This window comes from Lagenorhynchus albirostris, chromosome 9 (genome assembly GCF_949774975.1).
Source record: "Lagenorhynchus albirostris chromosome 9, mLagAlb1.1, whole genome shotgun sequence".
Classification (NCBI taxonomy): Eukaryota; Metazoa; Chordata; class Mammalia; order Artiodactyla; family Delphinidae; genus Lagenorhynchus; species Lagenorhynchus albirostris.
In genome coordinates, this window is record NC_083103.1 from 25,046,126 (window position 1) to 25,066,240 (window position 20,115).

The window sequence follows — 20,115 nt, forward strand, 5'->3', positions numbered from 1 at the left end:
GCATACAGTGGTATGCTTCAGAATCTAGGCAATACGTTGCCTTTGTGTAGTGACACATGGCCCAAGTATCAACTGAGGAGAACAGCATGATCTGCTAAATCAGTCAAGGTCTAATTCAACAAACATTTAGGTAAAATGTATAACAAACATCCTCTAAATATCTGTTCTAGCTTGGTCCTAACTGATTAAGTCCAAAACAACAGCTGTGACAAAGCTACAGAAGCAGCACACTAACATTAAGTTGTTCTTCCCCAAACCACTCTTTTTTTAAAACAATTTTATTGATTGATTGATTGATTGGCTGTGTTAGGTCTTCGTTGCGGTGTGTGGGCTTCTCATTGTGGTGGCTTCCCTTGTTGCGGAGCACGGGCTCTAGAGCACACAGGCTTCAGTAGATGCCGCACGTGGGCTCAGTAGTTGTGGCTCGTGGGCTCTAGAGCGCAGGCTCAGTAGTTGTGGCTTATGGGCTTAGTTGCTCCGCAGCATGTGGGATCTTCCCGGACTAGGGCTCGAACCCGTGTCTCCTGCATTGGCAGGCGGATTCTTAACCACTGCACCACCAGGGAAGCCCCCAAATCACTCTTAATTATACCAATCCAACCAAAAGAAGTGCACTGTGTTTCCTCAAGTCGGTCACATAAGTGCTTTGGCTATCCTAAAATCCTCCACTGATTCAAAACTTCTACTCCAAATCTATATCCCTATATTCAACTTATGTTAAATGCTTAAAGGTACTAAACAAAATGTATTTTAAGCAGTTGAATCCAGAACCAGTAAGGACAGTAAGGACATTTCAAACCAGTAAGGACATTTCAAATAATTTATTTAGACTTACATATGTATCATACAGAAAGGGTTTCCCTTTCAGCAAGTGGGGGTGGGGGGTGGGAGGGAACACCCTTTCAAAAGTAATAAAATACACTGACAGGTTCCTTGATTTTAACAAAGTTCTAGGAATTCGTCATCAAAAGTAACTTCCAATTTAAACATACCACACTGGGAGTTTCAACTTCAGATATTAGGAAATTAGGACAGCTGCAAAACCAGAAATTATACATGAAGATTTCTTTTGGCAGCAACAATATAATCATGTAGCAAGTTACTTTATGTCCTTTAATAGTTTAGAGGCAAGAATAATTCTGGAGGAATATTTTTAAATGTGGAAAATTTCACAGTTCCTTGGAATACCTTTAAATCTAAATACTGCCATGACATTTTCATCTCCAAATTCAAACATATGTAAAGTTACAATGGAAACTATTTTTAAAACCTCTGAATTAACCACCAATAATGCAATTCTAATGTACCATATCATCACCCTCAGTGGTGAACTGCTACAATCAGAAAAGCATATTAAGAAAGTTAACTTCAAAAGTTACCAGAATAAGTCATTCTAATATTCAAATGGAAAATAACATGCAAACAAGTATTCCATTCAATGGATGTGAAACAGGCTTGGGAAACAGCATTTTAGCACTCTGAAATTTACACTTTCCTCTTCCACCCTTACATATAGATGCCCTCAATGCTGATGTATCAAATATTTAAAACGAAGCTCAATCAAAAAGTTCACTTGACAGCTGTTGCTATTTTAAGTTGCAAGAAAAAAAGGGGAGGGCGGGGCTTTCAATAACCTGCATTCAACAAATACTTATGTGCCCTGCCATACTAGCTACAGCAATCTACCTCTGTAATTTGCACCATTTTATGATACCCCATGACAGAAGATCCAAAAAAATAAAATAGTATGATCTGAAACTTCTTTTCAAGCATGTTTACAAGAAGAATTACCTCATAAAAACCATCCACTTTTATGTGACTCTAAAACTCCATGCCCAGAAGCCAATGACTGGTTTATAAGCAATATAATGACAAATTCAATGGAAAAGATATTATGACAATAGACTAAGGCTGGCTCACCATGTTATGATCTGCTTGCCTAATATGCATGTTTAGCTACTGTAGTCAGCAATGTCCAAATATAAATCTGAAATATTTAATGGCTGGTTCTGTTCTAGATTTCAAGCTCATTTTATCTTTCTAAAACATAGTTTTAATCTAAGGCTCTCCACAAAAAAATTTTAAAAACAGTCCCTAAAGTATAAAAAATTAAGGGACAAATTATTCAATTTTCCCATAAATGCAAGAAAAAAACTGCACAGTGAAATGTCCAAAGTATCAAATATATCAGCCCACCTTTACCTTAACACAAATTAAAAACAAGTTTCAAAAATAAAAGAAAAATAAACTTCAATCAGGTTGAGCATTATATTTCATAAATAATAGTTCCCTGTACTTTAGGAATGCACCCATAAATATACCAAGAAATACCTTGTTGATTTAAAAGTAAGGAACTTTATTTGGTTGGTTACATTTCTATTACTCTTAAGTGGCATATAAAGACATAAGGTAACTAACAAAACTATAAAAACTATCTTTCATAAAAAGGTCAGTCTTATTTTGTTTACTTAAATACTAAGTTTAATCATGACCTATCAAAATCTTATCATGGCTCACTGTATAAAATTAGCACCGCACTTGCAAGCATAAGCAGAATCTAGACTTATCAAACATATGGTGAGGCATGCCTAGCTTCTGAAAAATCAAACGAGAATGCAGGATTAAAATGTCTTTGGTTGGGTTACAAACAAAACACGATCCTGTTTAAAAGTTTGCATCAAAAATTTGATCAAGAGAACCTCTCAAAATTTTAAAGCGCCCAGCAATTAAATCTTAGAAATAAACTGAAATGGTTTAAATATAACTCCTTCCACTTCAGAAGCTACACCTAACAAGCAAATACCTAAAATAGAAAAAAAAAAAAATTCACCCCCATCTCCAAACTACTAGAAGGTATGCATAACACAGGCACAGGCTGGTTTACCAGCTAACTTTTCTGGCCCTAGACCAGAGAGACATCAAAGCTGACAACAGAACCAACCATGAGCTTTCCCTGTAAACGGGACGATAATCTGAAAAACTTCACTGTTGCTAAAAGAAGCTCCTTTAATGAGAAGCAGCGAACGGCAGGTGAAAAAATAAATTCTAACAGGGCAGCAAGAGGTTGTGAAAACACGGTTCAAGGACTGAACGTGTTATGACTGCTCTGTAACAGGTCCAAGGTAATTCACGCACACACCCTTCAAGCGCAATTCCTCAAGCAGAGATAAGATTGGGAAACAACAGGCTTCGGCCAAGAGCCACATACCATTTTAAAACAGCCGTCTCCCTCCCGACAGGAAAACAGACATTCTCGCTCATCCGAAGTCTTTCCGCGAGTTCTCCCAGCGCCGCGAAGGGGAGAGGGCGGCCGCCACCCTAACGAGAGACGCCGGCAGCAGACCCGCCGCGCGGCCGCCACGCCTTCCTCCGGCCGCGGCGGGGGACGCGGAGCGGCGGATCACATTTCTCCTCCCCAACAATCACACGCACTCACGTCCCCAGAGTTGACACCCTCCAAACCCGCCGCTCGGCGACGCTGGGGACTGGGCCACAAAGCCAGGGACGCAGCCATCGGCCGCGGCGCTCAAATTGCGTGCGTGCGTGTGTTTGTGTTTGTTCCCCTTTAATGAAAGACAAGAGGTCTCCGTAGTGACGGGCCAGGCTGCGGTGAGGGAAGAGGCCCCATGTGGGACTAAACAAAACTTCGGTTGCTGGGAAGAGCCGTTGCGCAACCCTGGCAGGAGGCGGCGGGGGCCGCCCGGCCTGGCCCAGCCCAAGCGCGGCTTCCCCGAGGCTGCGCCGCAGCGCGCAGGAACCACGCGCGGCCCCCGCGTCCGGGGGCCTCGGGCCCGGGGCGCCCCGGCCTCAAGGGAGACGCCTGGCCCCGCCACCCCGTCGGGTCCGGGACGGAAACGCGGGGCATGAGCGCAGGGGATGCGGATGGGGGTGCAGGACGCGCAACGGGTGCGGACCGCTCCGGGGGACGTCGGGCCCGCGAGGGTCCAGGGGAGGGGCCCGCTGGTCCCCCCGAACGCAGGCGCGGCCGGTGGGGCCGGTCCCCCGCCCCGGGGTGGGTACGCCCCTCGCCCTATTCACTTACCTTCCTAGAGGCCTGCGCTCTCCCCTCTTCGGGCGGCCGCAGCCCTGAGCATGTCCGGGGTGGGTGCGGGGCCGTGTCGGGAACAGGGAGCCAGGCGCTTCAGCAGGCGGCACCACCCAGCCCGGGCTCAGCCCCTCTCCGCGGCCGCTGCCATCTTGTCCTGGCGGCTGAGAGGAAACGGCGAAACACCCTCCCCCGACCGCTGCTGCTGCTGCTCTGGCTGCTGAGCGCCGGACCTGTGTCCCTCATCTTCCTTCCCGGGGATTTGGGGTGGGGACGGCTTGGCTAGGGCGAAGGGGTGGTGAGAGGTCGGGCGGCCGGCCTCCCACTGCTGGGGCCTACGGGCGGCGCGCGGTGCGGGGCCCGCGGCGGTTGGGGCCCATTCCTGACGCCCCCGCCGAGAGAGGAGAAGGAAGACAACAGGGACCGGCGACGGCGGCGGCGGGGCCCGCGGCTCGGTCTCCTCAGGTCGCCGCGCTGCCGGCAGTCGTCACGGAGGCGGCTGCCGCCGGCCGCCCCACTCTCGGGCCCCTCCTCCGCGCCCGCCGGCCTCGGTCGCCGCCTCCGCAGCGCCACCGCTCGCCCGGCCGCTCTGCGCGCCGAGCCCGGGCGGCCCCGCTCGGCTCGGCCCGCGGCGCCTCAGTGAAGCCCCTCCCCGGGGCCCGCCCGCCCGCGGCCGCGCCCTTGTGTTGATAGCTTCGAGCCCGCCTTGCGGCCGGCGGGAGTCTGACCCGGAGCTCCCTCACGCCAGCGCCCCCTTTACTGTTCCGAACCTCAGTCTTCGGCCCACTCCGCCAAAAATATATATTGTAAAAAGATCCTAACACCAAAGAAAGGCTGAAAATGGGGAAGCGGATTTTACAGGCCTTTCGAGATCCCGTAATCATAGTTTCCCCTGCCACCCCTTTGGGATCTGTTTCTTGGCTTTTTTTTTCTTCTTTCTTTTTTTAAGGTCTAATAATAAGGGGAAATGCTGAAAGTGAACAATCCCAGTCTAAAATAGGTCCTTCCCGCTCCCCCATCCCAAAGTGTCAAGGGAATTGTAAAATCAGGTTAAAGAACGAGGAAAAGGCCCGCGTGGAAATTTTCCAAGAGCATCTCTATGGTCCAAACCCCCGTAAATATGAAGTTCACCCACCTCTGCGTTGATAATTCTCCATCAAGGTACTCAGTTCCACTCCCAGAGACTAGTTACCTCCCTCATGGAGACTAGGAAATCAACAGAATGGCCCATCTCAACGGAATCACAGAACCATAGAATTTTAGAGATGAAAGAACCTTAGAGATCCTTGGTCCAAACTCTTTAAGTAGGGCAGGGGTTCAAAGAAGTTTAGGTTACCTACCCAAGGTTATACAGCCAAGCCCTGGTCTGCACTCCCTCCCTCCTTCTCTTCCCTATCAAACAACTGACCTAAGTATCATTCAGAGTTAATCTTTTTAAATATTAGTTTCCTTTTGTCCTGAATTAGTGTTTAACCTTTTGGGAACACCTTTCTCTGAGGAGTGGAAGTGCCCTCTCTTTGTTCCCTTCATAATCTTCACTAGGAGGATTGAATCTACCGCACAAGTATTTATCCCCAGACATTTTCTATTGCGTTAACTGAGGCAGGGCCTAAAGCGAGTGGCAAATTGCTGCATATTTAATTCCACACTTTGACTCCCTGCTGCTTTTCAAACTGGGAGAAGAGTATTCTGAAGAATACCTTTAAAAGAGAAAAGGATAGTATGCCCTGAGGCAGTAGGAAATAACATTTTCGAATAACACTTTTCTTCAAGTTAGGGAGGATAACCAGTTGCAAAGTTTTCCAAAATAGAAAAACAAAACACTGACTGTCTCTCAGATAGCAGCATATTAGCCATTCCTTTTTACTTAGTATTTAGTTACTTTTGATTTTTTTAAAAAAGTAATAGTTAAAAGAACCAAAAAAGGATAAAAACATGACTCAAAGGAGAAAGTTACAATAATAGAAAAATCTATCAGTGAAACAAGGAAGATATTCCACTAGAACTTCAAACTTTCAGAATTTTTGCAAAACATTTCTCTGTGTCACCCCTAATGGAAGGCTTCCATTCTCCTTATTACAGCATTGCTACATCTATGAAGGAAGCTGAAAAGGGTAAGGATTTTTTTTTTCCTTTCTAGCCTTGTCATTGATACACAGTAAGTTCCAGGACACAGTAAGTTCCAGGAAGGGATCCTGTCATCTTTTTTTTTAAAGATTGTATTGTGAATACCTAATACACTAGCTGATTTATAATAAGTCCTTAGTAAATATAGCTGAATAAGTAAATAAACACTATTAGTTCAGGTCTTCCTCCATTTTATACCTATTGTCTCCTAACTTAATCTCTTTACCTCCAATCTCTCCCTCTCCAATCCATTCAGAATACCAACCTCCAGATAACTCTTCAAAGCCCCTGATTTAGCCAGTTTATGAAATTTGTTTTAAAAAATTGAAAATTTCTCAGTGTTAAGTTTTTTTTAAAATGCAGATTACTGCTTCCCTGGTGGCGCAGTGGTTAAGAATCCGCCTGTCAATGCAGCAGACATAGGTTCGAGCCCCGGTCCAGGAAGATCCCACATGCCGAGGAGCAATTAAGCCTGTGCACCACAACTACGGAGCCTGTGCTCTAGAGCCTGCGAGCCACAACTACTAAGCCCGTGTGCCACAACTACGGAAGCCCGCGCACCTAGAGCCTGTGTTCCACGACGACACCGCAACTAGAGAAAGCTCATGTACAGCAACGAAGACCCAAAGCAGCCAAAATAAAATTTTTTAAAAAACAACAACAATGTTGTGATGATAGTTTAAAAAAATAATAAAATAAAATGCAGATTACTAAATTGTACATGAAAAAAAGTTTATGAATAAAAAGATGATAGCCAAAAAATTTCATAATCTTTTCATTCAAAAATATTGCTTAAATACTATGTGCTGTGCTATGATCTGAGAATACAGTGGTGAAAAGTGAGACACGCTGTGAGCTTATATTCTCTCTAGAAAGTTGGCTATCATACAAATAATTAGTAATAATAACAGGCATTATAAAAGAAAAGTACAGGGTGGAAAGAGGGGACAGAACAGGAGAATCTAATAAAATGGGGATGCGGGGGGAGACGTGGGCGGGGGGAGCCATGGAAAGACTGGTTCATTTCTCATCCTGCAGGACTCACTCAACGCTCACTTCCTCAGGGAAGAATCTCCTGACTTCTCTGACTAAGCCAAATTTCCATATATCTTTCCTCTGTAGCATTTTTCTCAGTTGCCATTTTATGTTTATCTTCTGGTTGTTTGATTAATGTCTACCTCTTCCACCAATATGAAAAGTAGAGAGCACATCTTTTTTGTACTCCATTGTATCCTCAGCACTGAGGCAGTGGTGCATAGTAAATGATCAACAGGACCAGTTACATACATACAGGTACAGGGCCCAGTACAAAGTGAAAAAGTGGGTCCCCTTGTTCAAAATTATTAAGGATTTCAAGTTGGTGACAGAGGAGTGAAACCAATCATGGGGACTTTCTAAGCACAGGACTCTGTGCAAGTACACAGGTTGAATTAAAGTTGAGATCTAAAGGATATAGGAATTAGCCCAAAGAAAGAGAGAACACTTGAGGGCAGAAGATAAGATTTATGCAAAAGTCATGTAGAAAAAAAATGTGATAAAGAGTACAAATTTGAGAAACTGATAGTTTTTAGTCAGAGTGAGAGGATAAATCAGAAGCAGATGAGGGTAGAGGGAGAAGCAAGGTCCAGATTGGGATCTAGGACTTCATTCTACTGGCAAAGGAAGCTATTGAAGGATTTAAGGAGAGACACAGCATGGTCAAAGAAGCTATAGGCTTTGGTGTCAACACCATCTCTTTTACTGCTTTCCACTTTTCTGTATTTTTCAAATTTTCCTTTCAATCTCAGAGTAAAAGCTAAAAAAAACGTACAACGGACCTAAAATGGTCTATAAGGCCCACAAGGAGCTCACCTCCCACTTTCTGTCTCCTCACTCCACCCACAATTCCTCAAAGACGCCAGTCACTCTCCCTTCTCAGGTACCTGGATCATTCAGGTACCTCAGGTGCCTGAAACATTCCCTAAGTATCCACGCACCTCCTTTCCAGGTCCTTAGTCAAATTTCCCTTCTCCATGCAGCCTTCCTCAGCAATAACCACCTATCTATACACATAAACTCCCCATTTTTTATCCTTATCTTTATCCTTAAGTTTTAGCACGATCTAAGATACTATTTTATAGGTTTTCTTTCTCTTCTACCTACTCCTCACCCTGATCCAGACAGTAAGCTTACAAAAGTAACTTAATATAATATTTGTAAAATGAACAAATGAATTTTCTCTGTAAACAGTTTGAAACACTCCATAAACTCAGAATGCAAACAGTCACAGTTGTTTGAGATCACCCAAATGTGAAATCCAAGACCTCTCTCCCTCCCCCTCCCTCTCTCTCTCTCTCTCTCTCAGGTCTTTCCTAACCCCCACACCCCAAAATTAGTCCAAAGAAGGACAGTACTCCTCCGACTTACCTTGTGTTCATCACTGCCCTTGTTCCTCATTTAGCACCGATAGGTTCCAATATGCAGAAATGGCCCTCCCCAGCCTTAGGGGATGAGGCTGATACTTCTCCAAAAGAACCTTGGAATTTTGTCACAGAGGCTGAGTCATCAACCCACATTCCTGTTGTTCCTCAGATAAACTGGGGATTTGTTGCTGTAGTTGCTGTCTCCCTCCAGACCCTAGGTGTCCTTTCCTGCCTTGGTGGGGAGTGGGGAGAGGAGGACTTAGTCAACGAGAAAGAGCTCCCAACTACAAATCTCTGAGGGGAGAGGTTCAGCAGGGAGCCTCTGTCTCCTCCCTCCTCAGAGCTCCTGACCACTTTATGCAAATAATCAACTTTCTCCCTAGATATCAGCTTTGTGTACCTGGGCCTCAGGGATGGGCAGGTGGGATCAGAAGAAACGTTCCTTCTGGATTGTCTCACTGGTGCCTACATTTGCATGACAGAAAGGCCCACTCAAGTAACTCTTTGTAACCTGTAGATGTTTCCTTTCTTAAAAAAAAAAAAAAAAGGTTCCCACTAAATACAGATAAAAATAACCTCATCTTAATCTGGAAATTCACAAATCTCATCTTAATTTGGGAGTTCGGTACTATAGTCAGCACAAAAATCTCAAATAGCAAAATTCAACCTTGATTTGTGAATTTCCAAGGTATAGTAACCATCGTTTTGTGCATATAACCCTACACAATAATATGTACATATTAATGATCTGCTATTTGTAGGTAGTCATAGGGTAAATGTTTCATGTGCTTCACCTCTTAGAGCGCTTAAGAAAATTTATGAAGATAATACATTTTCAGCTTTTCCAGTTTCATCATCTTCTTAAGATGGAGTCTAGCAATCACTCTCTTTGTTACAGTTTTTCTGTTAAATCTTTAATTTCTTCCTCCAGGATGGTGAAGACACTAACGCACCCACTCACCTGACACCCAAATGATGTCTCCTTTGTTGAAGAATCCTTAAAATCCTTGGCACATTATTTCTATAGATAGGTTCACTTGTGTCATATTTTAGCTTCCACATATAAGTGATATCATATGGTATTTGTCTTTCTCTTTCTGACTGACTTCACTTAGTATGATAATCTCTAGTTGCATTCTCCTTCAAGTTTGATTGAATCCATTGCATCAGCTTCTGGAGAAGAAAGGCCTGCCAGCACCCACACTGTTCACATTTTCCATCCTCTCCAGAGCTTCTGGAGTTTAATTCTCAGAAGTTAAATGTACTAATGATACAATTTAATGGAGTAGCATAGTTTTTATATTGGGAAAAAAATGTTTAAACTAAGGAAATGCAAAACAGACAAATAAAATAAACCATCCATCTTGTTCTCATCTTGACATTTCCCTGCTCATAAACCTTCAGACTGCTTCACCTATTAAAAATGTGTGTATTTCTTAATTTGGCTGTTGAGGGACATTGCAGTTGGATTTGTCATCAGTGTTCCCCTACCATCATTGATCATCAGTGTTGCCCTCCCATCATTGAAATCCCAACCACCCTTCAAAGTCAAAGTTAAATGTTCACTCCTCCAAAAAGCTTTGATTGAACATATTATTCGTAAGTGATATAAGTTCACCTCACAAATATTTTTAAGTCCTACCATTTGCCAGATGCTGTTTTGAATGCTTTTAATTACTCAAGGATAACTATTACTATCCTCATTTTATAGACGAGGGAATTGAATCACAGAGAGATGAAGAATCTTGTCCAAGTTTGCACAGTAAATAATGGAGCTGGATTTGTAATTAAGCTGTCTGGCCTTAAGCATCTACCCCAAATCACAGATTTCTTACTAAATGCGTTCTTTTTTTTCCTTTAATTTATTTTATTTATTTATTTATTTTTGGCTGCTTTGGGTCTTCGTTGCTGCGCGCAGGGTCTACTCTTCAATGCGGTGCGTGAGCGTCTCTTGCAGTGGCTTCTTTTGTTGTGGAGCACGGGCTCTAGGCGCACAGACTTCAGTAGTTGTGGCGCACGGGCTTAGTTGCTCTGCAGCATGTGGGATCTCCCTGGAACAAGGATCAAACCCATGTCCCCTGCATTGGCAGGTGGATTCTTAACCACTGCACCACCAGGGAAGTCCCTCTTTTGTTCTTTTTTATGGCTGAGTAATATTCCGTGTGTGTGTGTGTGTGTGTGTGTGTGTGTGTGTGTGTGTGTGTGTGTACCACATCTTCTTTATCCATTCCTCTGTTGATGGACGTTTACGCTGCTTCTATGTCCTGGCTGTTGTTAATAGTGCTGCAATGAACGCTGGGGTCCTGTATCTTTTTGAATTATGGTTTTCTCTGGGTATATGTCAAGGAGTGGGATTGCTGCTTCGCTTCCTCTTTCTTTGACCAAAATATCTATTCCTCCAAGTAAATTCAAGTTTAATCTTAAGGAAAGCATGCTATTTAAACCATCCTTTAAATTTTTATGTTTCAAAATAGTCAAACCAGCCAATAGCGCAAATAAAGCCTTTGTTGGAATTAGAAAAGGCACTTCTCATGATGTTTTGCTTCCGTCAGAAAATTGTCTTACTATATCAATTTTGTTGAGGCAGCACACTTTTCTGCCATATGTCTGAAAGACATCACAATAAACATACAGATTTGTGATGTTTGCAGTGTGACTCATGCCCTCCACCCCAACCCCTCACCCCCAGCAGCCCTGCTGATACAGCCTCCCTTTCTTGTCCTCTGACCCTCCCAGGAAGTGGCAAAAGGAGACTGGGCAAGGAGGAAACAGGAGAGTACTAAGTTAACTGTGTGACTCTGGGTGCATTTCATACCTTTCCAGGTCTTTTTCCTCATCTTTAAATTTGATATAATAGTGCTTATCTTGTAGAGAAGTTTAGGATTAAATGAGATAGATTATGCAAACCCAGTATATGGTGGGCTCAACGTGAAGGTTAGGTGACCACCTTGGATGAAAATCATCAAAATATACAAACTTCCAGTTATAAGACAAATAAGTATTAGGGATGTAATGTACAACATGATGAATATAATAACACTGCTGTATGTTATATATGAAAGTTGTTAAGAGAGTCAGTCCTAAGAGTTCTCACCACCAGGAAAAAAATTTTTTTCTTTTATTTTGTACCTATATAAGATGATGGATATTCAGTAAACTTTCTGTGATAATCACTTCATGAGGTATATAAGTCAAATAATTATGCTATACACCATAAACTTATACAGTGCCGTATGTCAATTATAGGTCAATAAAGCTGGAAGAAAAAATGTTAGGTGAATATAAATGTTTAAGAATGTCTCATTAGTAAAATTTCAGGCTACTTGGAGAACATATTTAGTGTTACATTGCTCAGTCTATGTCCCTTTTGAGATCAGCCCCAGAAGTCGGGGAGAAAAGGGGAAGGGTTGAGCTACAAAAGGAAATGTTTGCCTTTCCTCAAGATTCCCTTTCTCTGCCTCCCTTCCTCCTTTTCTACTGCAAGAATGATTGGTCCTCCCAAGCTCAAACCTCTCTATTTCCCTTTACTGCATTCAGTGTTATGTCTGGACCATCCTTTTCAGTTTTGTTCCACTTTGAGAGGGGCAATTTTCCCTGAGAGAAGAGAACTGTCTTGCCCTAAATGCCAAATTCTGAAGTCCATCCTGGGGGTATGCCCCAACCAGAAAGTTTAGAGTCCTAACTGTCTGGATTACTCTCAGTTAGCAATCAAATAGCAACTGAAATTTCTGCTCAGACTAAGTTCACATTTACTTTATCCCCAACTGACCCCCAAAATGTCTGCTTTGCCTTCAATACATATAAGTATAGTTATTTATGTCACTTGCTCACTACTCATATGTCTAAATTACTATGTAGTTAAATTAATTAAAAACAATTCATCTTGTTTTTTTCTTGAAACATTGAACCCTGTTCAAATATTTTCAGGGCTTCATAGTTTTTTGGGATTTTTTAAAATTTGTTTTTTATTTATGTATTTTTGACTGCGTTGGGTCTTCAATGCTGTGCACGGGCTTTCTTTAGTTGCAGCGAGCAGGGGCTACTCTTCGTTGCAGTTCACGGGCTTCTCATTGCGATGGCTTCTCTTGTTGCGGAGCACGGGCTCTAGGCTCGCCGGCTCTAGAGCGCTGGCTCAGTAGTTGTGGCACACGGGCTTAGTTGCTCCACGGCACATGGGATCTTCCCGGACCAGGGCTCAAACCCGTGACCCCTGAATTAGCAGGCGGATTCTTAACCACTGCGCCAACAGAGAAGCCCCCACAGTTTGTTTTTTATATAGCACAAGCTCACAACTTTGCAATAATGCAGGAAACATTATTCCTAAAATTGCTATTGGGTTTAATGCAGTAATACTTTTTTCCTTTTCTAGTAGGGAAAAAAAAAACATATTTGCAGAAAGAAAAGAATGGAAAGAAAGAAAGGAGGGGAAATTATTAGAGGGCCTATGAGATTATGGGGAAAGCAATCAAATGTGAAGCAAAAAATAAAAATGATATGTTTCCCCATGTAGAGTTCAATTAGTTCACATTGCAGTAAAATTAAATGAAATGTGCAACAAAACCTAAACAAACATTATTTTTTAATCAGTATACTGAGAATTACTGTGTAAAGATCATATCTGATCTGCAAACAGACTACAGAATTTCATTTAAAATGAAGAAGACAATTTATTCATTCTTTGCATGACAAGGAGCAGAATATTTTGAAACCATGTAAAGGAAAATCTACTTTGTTTATATATAGTTTGTTTTATTTAAAATATAAATGAACTAAAATAATGGTATATTAGTGTCATTTTTATGTAATTGATATGATAGGAAATCATGTATCACACATATCTAGATTCAGAAAAAAAATTCAGGTGATTTATAATTATATAATAAGCTCTGAGGCTGAAGATACACTTATTCAAATGTCTGAAAACCCAAAAACACTTGCCTTATAAAATCTGCAGGGGCTTCCCTGGTGGCGCAGTCGTTAAGAATCTGCATGCCAAGGCAGGGGACATGGGTTTGAGCCCTGGTCCGGGAAGATCCCACGTGCCGCGGAGCAACTAAGCCCGTGAGCCACAACTACTGAGCCTGTGCTCTAGAGTCCGTGAGCCACAACTACTGAGCCCTCGTGCCACAACTACTGAAGCCCACGCACCTACAGCCCGTGCTCCACAACAAGAGAAGCCACCGCAACGAGAAGCCTGTGCACCGCAACAAAGAGTGGCCCCCGCTTGCCTTAAGAAAGCCTGCGCGCAGGAACAAAGACCCAACACAGCCATAAATAAATAAATAAATTTATATTAAAAAATACTTAAAGGCTTTTAAAAAATAAAATAAAATCTGCAAAAGGGTAAACACACCCATGACTCTCCTGTGTTTATAAATTTGTTATTTCTTTTTTTTTAAAGATTACACTTTTCTTTTTTGTTAATTTATTTTATTTATTTTTATTTTTGGCTACGTTGGGTCTTCGTTGCGGTGCGCGGGCTTCTCACTGCAGTGGCTTCTCTTATTGCGGAGCACGGCGCGCGGGCTTCGGTAGTTGTGGCGCACGGGCTTAGTTGCTCTGCGGCATGTAGGATCTGCCCGGGCCAGGGCTCGAACCCGTGTCCCCTGCATTGGCAGGCGAATTCTTAACCACTGCGCCACCAGGGAATTCCCATGAATTTGTTATTTCTTTTCCCCAAAACATTTAAAATAAAATTTAAAATACCACGGTTTTATCCTCATCATAACAACATACTTCTATTATTTAAAAAAACGAGATAAATCATGGGCTACTTTAATATCATTGGAAGAAACTTAGAATCTATGGTACATATTTATAATTATTATTTTTTATGTCTGTGGTATTGTCTTCAAACAATTTAGAGATTCCTGTAATGCCTTGTGCTCAGGGTTTTTATGAGTTGGGATCACAAATTAGAGAACACAGAGGTATTTGAAATCTTCCCAGTCAGAGCTGGTGTAACAATAGCATCAGATCATCTTTCACCTACACTACTGTTCCTTATATCTTTGTGCCTCAGTTTCCCCATCTATAAAATGGAGACAATAGAATGATACACACCTCATAAGAGTGTTCTGAGGATTAAATGCATTAATAGCTGCAAAGTGTTTCGACAAGTCCTGGGACAAAAAAAGAATTCATAAACATTGGCTGCCATCTTTATCATCAATCTCGTTGCTTCTGTTCTTGCCCCACTAAAGTCCATTCTCTACACAGCAGTCAGAGTGATTGTTTAAAGGTATAACCCAACTTATACATCCCTGCATTCAATACATATTAATTGATCAGTGCATCAGTTTAAAAAATATGTCTGTAAATTCTTTGATACTCTTCTCTTCAAGAAGTGAATCCTAGGGCTTCCCTGGTGGTGCAGTAGTTAAGAATCCGCCTGCCAATGCAGGGGACACAGGTTTGAGCCCTGGTCTGGGAAGATCCCACACGCCGCAGAGCAACTATGCCCATGCGCCACAACTACTGAGGCTGCGTTCTAGAGTCCATGAGCCACAACTACTGAGCCCATGCACCACAACTACTGAAGCCCATGTGCTCTAGGGCCTGCATGCTGCAGCTACTGAAGCCCGTGTGCCTAGAGCCCATGCTCTGAAACAAGAGAAGGCCCCGCACCCCACAACTAGAGAAAGCCCACGTGCCACAATGAAGACCCAGCACAGCCAAAAAACAAAATAGAATGAAGCAGAAATAATGGTGCGCAACTTTGGACAGTAGGTCACAGAAAGATATTATGGCTTTCACCTGCTATGTTGAGAGCAGCCCTTTGGAGAAACCAAGGAACTGAGGCCTCTAGCCAACAAACATATGAAAGAGTTTGGAAGGCAGACTTTCCAGCCTCAGTCAAGCCTTCAGATAACTTTAGCCCCTAAAAGATCCTGAGCCACAACAACACAGTTTAGCCCCTCCTGAATCCCTGATCCACAGAAACTGTGAGATAATAAATGTTTGCTCTTTTAAGCCACTGAGTTTTAGGGTAATATGTTCCATGGCAATAGATAACTAATAAAATTACCCGCTATGTCCTAGACAATTTTCTAGGCACTGGGTATGAAGCAGTGATGTACAGAACAGACAAACTCTGTGTCCATGTGTGGCATTTACATTGTAGTGGAGCTGACAGGATATAAACAAGAAATAAATAATGTCAGGTAGCAATAAATGCTCTGAAGAAAAATAAAGCAAGAGAAAGACATAGAGAGAGCCTGGAGACTGGAGTGGAGACATGATGGTAGGGGTGGGGGGGAAGCATTTTTAAACAGGATGTCCAAGGAGATGGCTTTAAGCAGAGACTCAAATAATAATATGAAGGAGGGAGCCACATCATTATGTGGAGGAATAGTGGTTTTGATTTTTGTTTTTTTCTTCTGGGTTGATCAAGTAAGAAATGTAAAGACACAAAGGCAAGAAAGAGCTTGACATATTTCAGGAAGAGCCAGGCCAGTGTGGCCAGGGAGAAGAGATCAGGGAAAGAGCGGTGTGAGGTAAGATCTGTGGGTAGTCAGGGAGACCATGGAGCTTCGTTCCCGAAAGCTTCCTAAGCCAACCAATGAAATGAGAATGACACAAATGCTCCTTCCTAAGGGCCACAGACCTACCTCTCTGACCTCATCCCCTCCCGGATACCCCTCACTGCATTCTGGTCACACTGGCTTTCCGCTAGCATTTACCACCCTCTAAAAATATCATGTTCATTTGCTTACATACATGTTTCTTTTGTCTCCTCTCACTGGAATGTAAGCTCCACCAGAACAGTAGATTCTCATAAAACCTTGTCAGATGAATGAAAGGAATATATTCCTTTAAGACAATGCAACAACATTACAGCCTGACATACTCTACTACAAGGGCTTGCAGTAAGTCACCTCTCCATAGAAGAGAAAATCAACTCCCACAGGAGGGTGGGCAAGCCCTGAGCCATAGATAACTGGAACTATGAGTTAGACATCCACAGGCTTATGGGATTCCAAAAGTTATGTATTTGACTCCAGTAGATACATTTCTCCCCTCTTAGTCCAAAACAAAGATAGTAATGCATGTATCCATCAAATTATGATTGTAGAATTCTTTTTCATAAAAGGATATGTAATTTACTACAATTTAACATATCAGCATAATATATTAAAAGTTATTAAAACTTTCAGACAGAGCAAAATTCAAATCCTGTCATTTGTTTCCTATGTGACTTTGGGCAAGCTACTTAATCTCTTAAAGCCTCAATTTCTTCATCTGTAACTGAGGAGATAATAAAGCCTACCTCTTAGAATTGTTGTAAGAATTCAATTAGATGCCAAGAAGGAAAGAAGTGCTCAACAAAAACAAAAAACCCATATTGATGAGGGATATGTCGAAGAGACACAGGAGCCAACTGAAAAAGCTCTCAATGGGCAATCTGGAACATTTTAAGCAACAAAATATATAAAATCATATTGGACCATAAGAGAGTATAAAATAAATATCTGTGAGTCTATGCTGATGTAAATAAATGATTAAATAAATAAACAGTGGGCGAGAAGAGACAAATTTCCCATGCAGAAGAATCAAAAAATGTATGTAGATATTCCATCGACGAGAAGATGGACCATAACTTCCCACTCCTTAAGTGTGGGCTGCACATAGTAACTTCCTTTCAAGAGGACAGTATCCAAAGGTGTGAGGGTGGGGATGAGTAACTTTATAGTGGAGAAACCTAACAAACACTATCTCACCCAAGTGAACAAGGTCAACATCAACAATGATAAATTGCATGGCTACTGTGTATCCTTGATATAATATGATGAAAATGGCACTTTATCTCCGTGGTTTTCTTCCCCCAAAATCCATAACACCAGTCTAATCATGAGAAAAACATCAGACAAGTTCCAGTGGTGGTGCAGCCCACAAAATAATTGACAAAACTTTCAAGGTCATCAAAAACAAGGAAAGTCTGAGAAACTATCATAGCCAAGAAAAGCCAAAGAAGACATAATAAATAAGTGTACTATGGTACCCTGGATGGGACCTTGGGACAGAAAGGCATTAAAAGCTAAAGGAATCTGAATAAGCCATGGACTTTAGTTAATAATAATATATTAATACTGATTCATTAATCGTAGCAAATGTACCATACCAGTGTATGAAATATATGAGAACTTTCTGTACTATGTTTTCAATTTTCTGTAAATTTAAAGCTGTTCTAAAAAACAAAGTCTATTCTTAAAAATTCAGTCAGAAAAAAGTATGTAGAAAATTTATATAAAGTCTTCAGCACAGAACATCCTAGTCTTTGTAGATACCGTGGTTCATCTAATCTTAGCCATGGTTGATAGTAAAAAACAATCATTAGTATTTTATGGGCCAGTAAGAAAGAAAAATTGCTGTCAATTAAACTATGACACAATGCCTTAAGAATGGTCCTGCGAGGTATATGAATTGGTCATGCCAGCCTCCCATTACTCTGAAGTATATTTCATCAGTTTTCAGTAATTTGGCATGTTCTCCAGCTCTCACTTGCATTGCTTGGCTTATGATAGGCAATATTTTTGCATACATCTTCATAATAAATTGAAACATATATTCATTATTTATGAGTAGCTTACTTTCTTCCATCTCATAAAGAATTTGTTCCTTTGCAAAAAAAAAAATGGAATTACAGTTATTTCCTGAATGACAAATATTTACCAAATATCAAATTTATGCCCTGTTGCTCTGTGTCTGTGCCTTTCTGTCAATAAATTTTTGTTTCAATGAAAAATACTAGTGCCATCTTTTCCCATTTTAAGCAGCAATTAAACTCAACACCTATAGCACCAACAATGCACGTAACTGAATTAAAGTGATGGCAGTTTGAACAATTATAACTAAACTCACAAAAACAACTAGGCAGGGACTTCCCTGGTGGCGCAGTGGTTAAGAATCCGCCTGTCAATGCAGGGGACACGGGTTCAAGCGCCGGTCTGGGAAGATCCCACATGCCGCGACTGAGACTGCGCTCTAGAACCCGCGAGCCACAACTACTGAAGCCCGCGTCCCTAGAGCCCAGGTTCCGCAACAAGAGAAGCCACCGCAATGAGAAGCCCGCGCACCGCAACGAAGAGTAGCCCCCGCTCACCACAATTAGAGAAAGCCCGCGCACAGCAACGAAGACCCAATGCAGCCAAAAATAAATAAATAAATAAATTCATAAAAAAATTTAAAAAAAAAAAAAAACAACAACTAGGCAAAGACAGCCAGGTCACAAATGCTGCCTAGTGGATAGTAATTCTAAAACATCATGGATTATAAAATATAAGCAGCATCCTGATTTCCGAAATGTTAAAATGTGGAAAAGAAATGTATGTCTTAGAGAGTTTGGATAACTGTGTTACCGCCATACAATGGAAACATTGCAGCATTAAAAAAGAAAAAAATCTACTTTTATTTACAGAGAAAGATACCTAAGATACATTGGTCTTAAATGTTGTTACATATGATTTATTTCTGTAAAATAAAAAATAATATATTAACATTTATATGTATTCAAATATATATGTATTTTACATAAATGTAATTGTTAATAGTAATTATTACTGAGAAGTGGGATTATAGTGCACTTTAACTTTCTGTTTTGTTTGGGTTTATAAAAATAAACATATTTTACTCACATAAGCAGTAAAACATATAAACAATCAGGAAAAGAAGAACCTTATGGTAAATCTTTGAATAAAGTTAATGATTATCCACTGGTAAAATGTCTTCATTTTAAAAATACTTTTAGCAAAAAAATTAATTGTACCAGAAACAGTACGAGGTGCTTTCCCATGCATTCTCTTAACTAAGAGAAAAACAAAAAGCTGACTATTTATCACAGAAATTATAAGGGAAATTCCAATATAGAATAGAATTTTGGGCTAGATCAATAGTCTAACTTTTTAGGACAATTATAACATAAATGATGACTATTAGCAACTATTAAGTATCTAAAAGACTGAACTTATATGTAGCTAATTTTAAAACACCATTTTAGGAAATAACATGCTCCCATGAAAAATATTCTTATTAATAAATCCTAACTCAAGGATTTAAAGAATCGAAAATGCTACTACCACTTTTCCAGTTAGGGGAAATAGGTTAATCAATAACTAAAAGAGAGGAAATGTGCTTAGTAGAACCGGGTATGTTCACTTTAGTTCAGTCTCTCTGTCGCAATATTTAAAGAATGAATTGACTTTCATACTAGTTCTCTAAAATCCTGTATCAGATTAACTATATACACTCACACCACAGACACATGCAGGCATCTACGTGTATGCACACACGTATAACATGATCATTCCTATTGTTACAACAACAATATACGTGTATGCACACACGTATAACATGATCATTCCTATTGTTACAACAACAATACTTATCTTGAGTTGATATAATTCCAAATTAGGCGGGCACCCATCTAAGCAAATTAGGAAGTGTTGCTTTTCCTGTATTTGCAAAACAAACCCAACATTTTAAAAACACAGTCTAACACTGTTTTAAGTTTTGAAATGAGGAAACAGATGACAGGCGTAAGGG

General features: G+C 41.2%; 1 protein-coding gene and 1 long non-coding RNA gene across 3 annotated transcripts in view; one reads left to right on the forward strand and one right to left on the reverse strand.

The window, feature by feature from the left end:
• The window catches only part of HIPK3 (homeodomain interacting protein kinase 3), a 96,219-nt gene extending 91,673 nt beyond the window's left edge, over nt 1-4,546 (reverse strand). The window contains exon 1 of one of the 2 annotated variants that reach the window (XM_060159445.1): nt 4,043-4,546. The gene's annotated coding sequence lies outside the window, so the exon portion shown is untranslated. The remainder of the gene's footprint in view (nt 1-4,042) is intronic. The other variant, XM_060159446.1, reaches the window with a different exon arrangement.
• Nucleotides 3,558-6,934, forward strand: LOC132525877 (uncharacterized). Its single transcript, XR_009542392.1, has 2 exons — nt 3,558-4,012; nt 6,536-6,934. It is a non-coding gene; the product is annotated as an uncharacterized LOC132525877 (long non-coding RNA).
• The last annotated feature ends 13,181 nt before the right edge of the window (nt 6,935-20,115 follow it).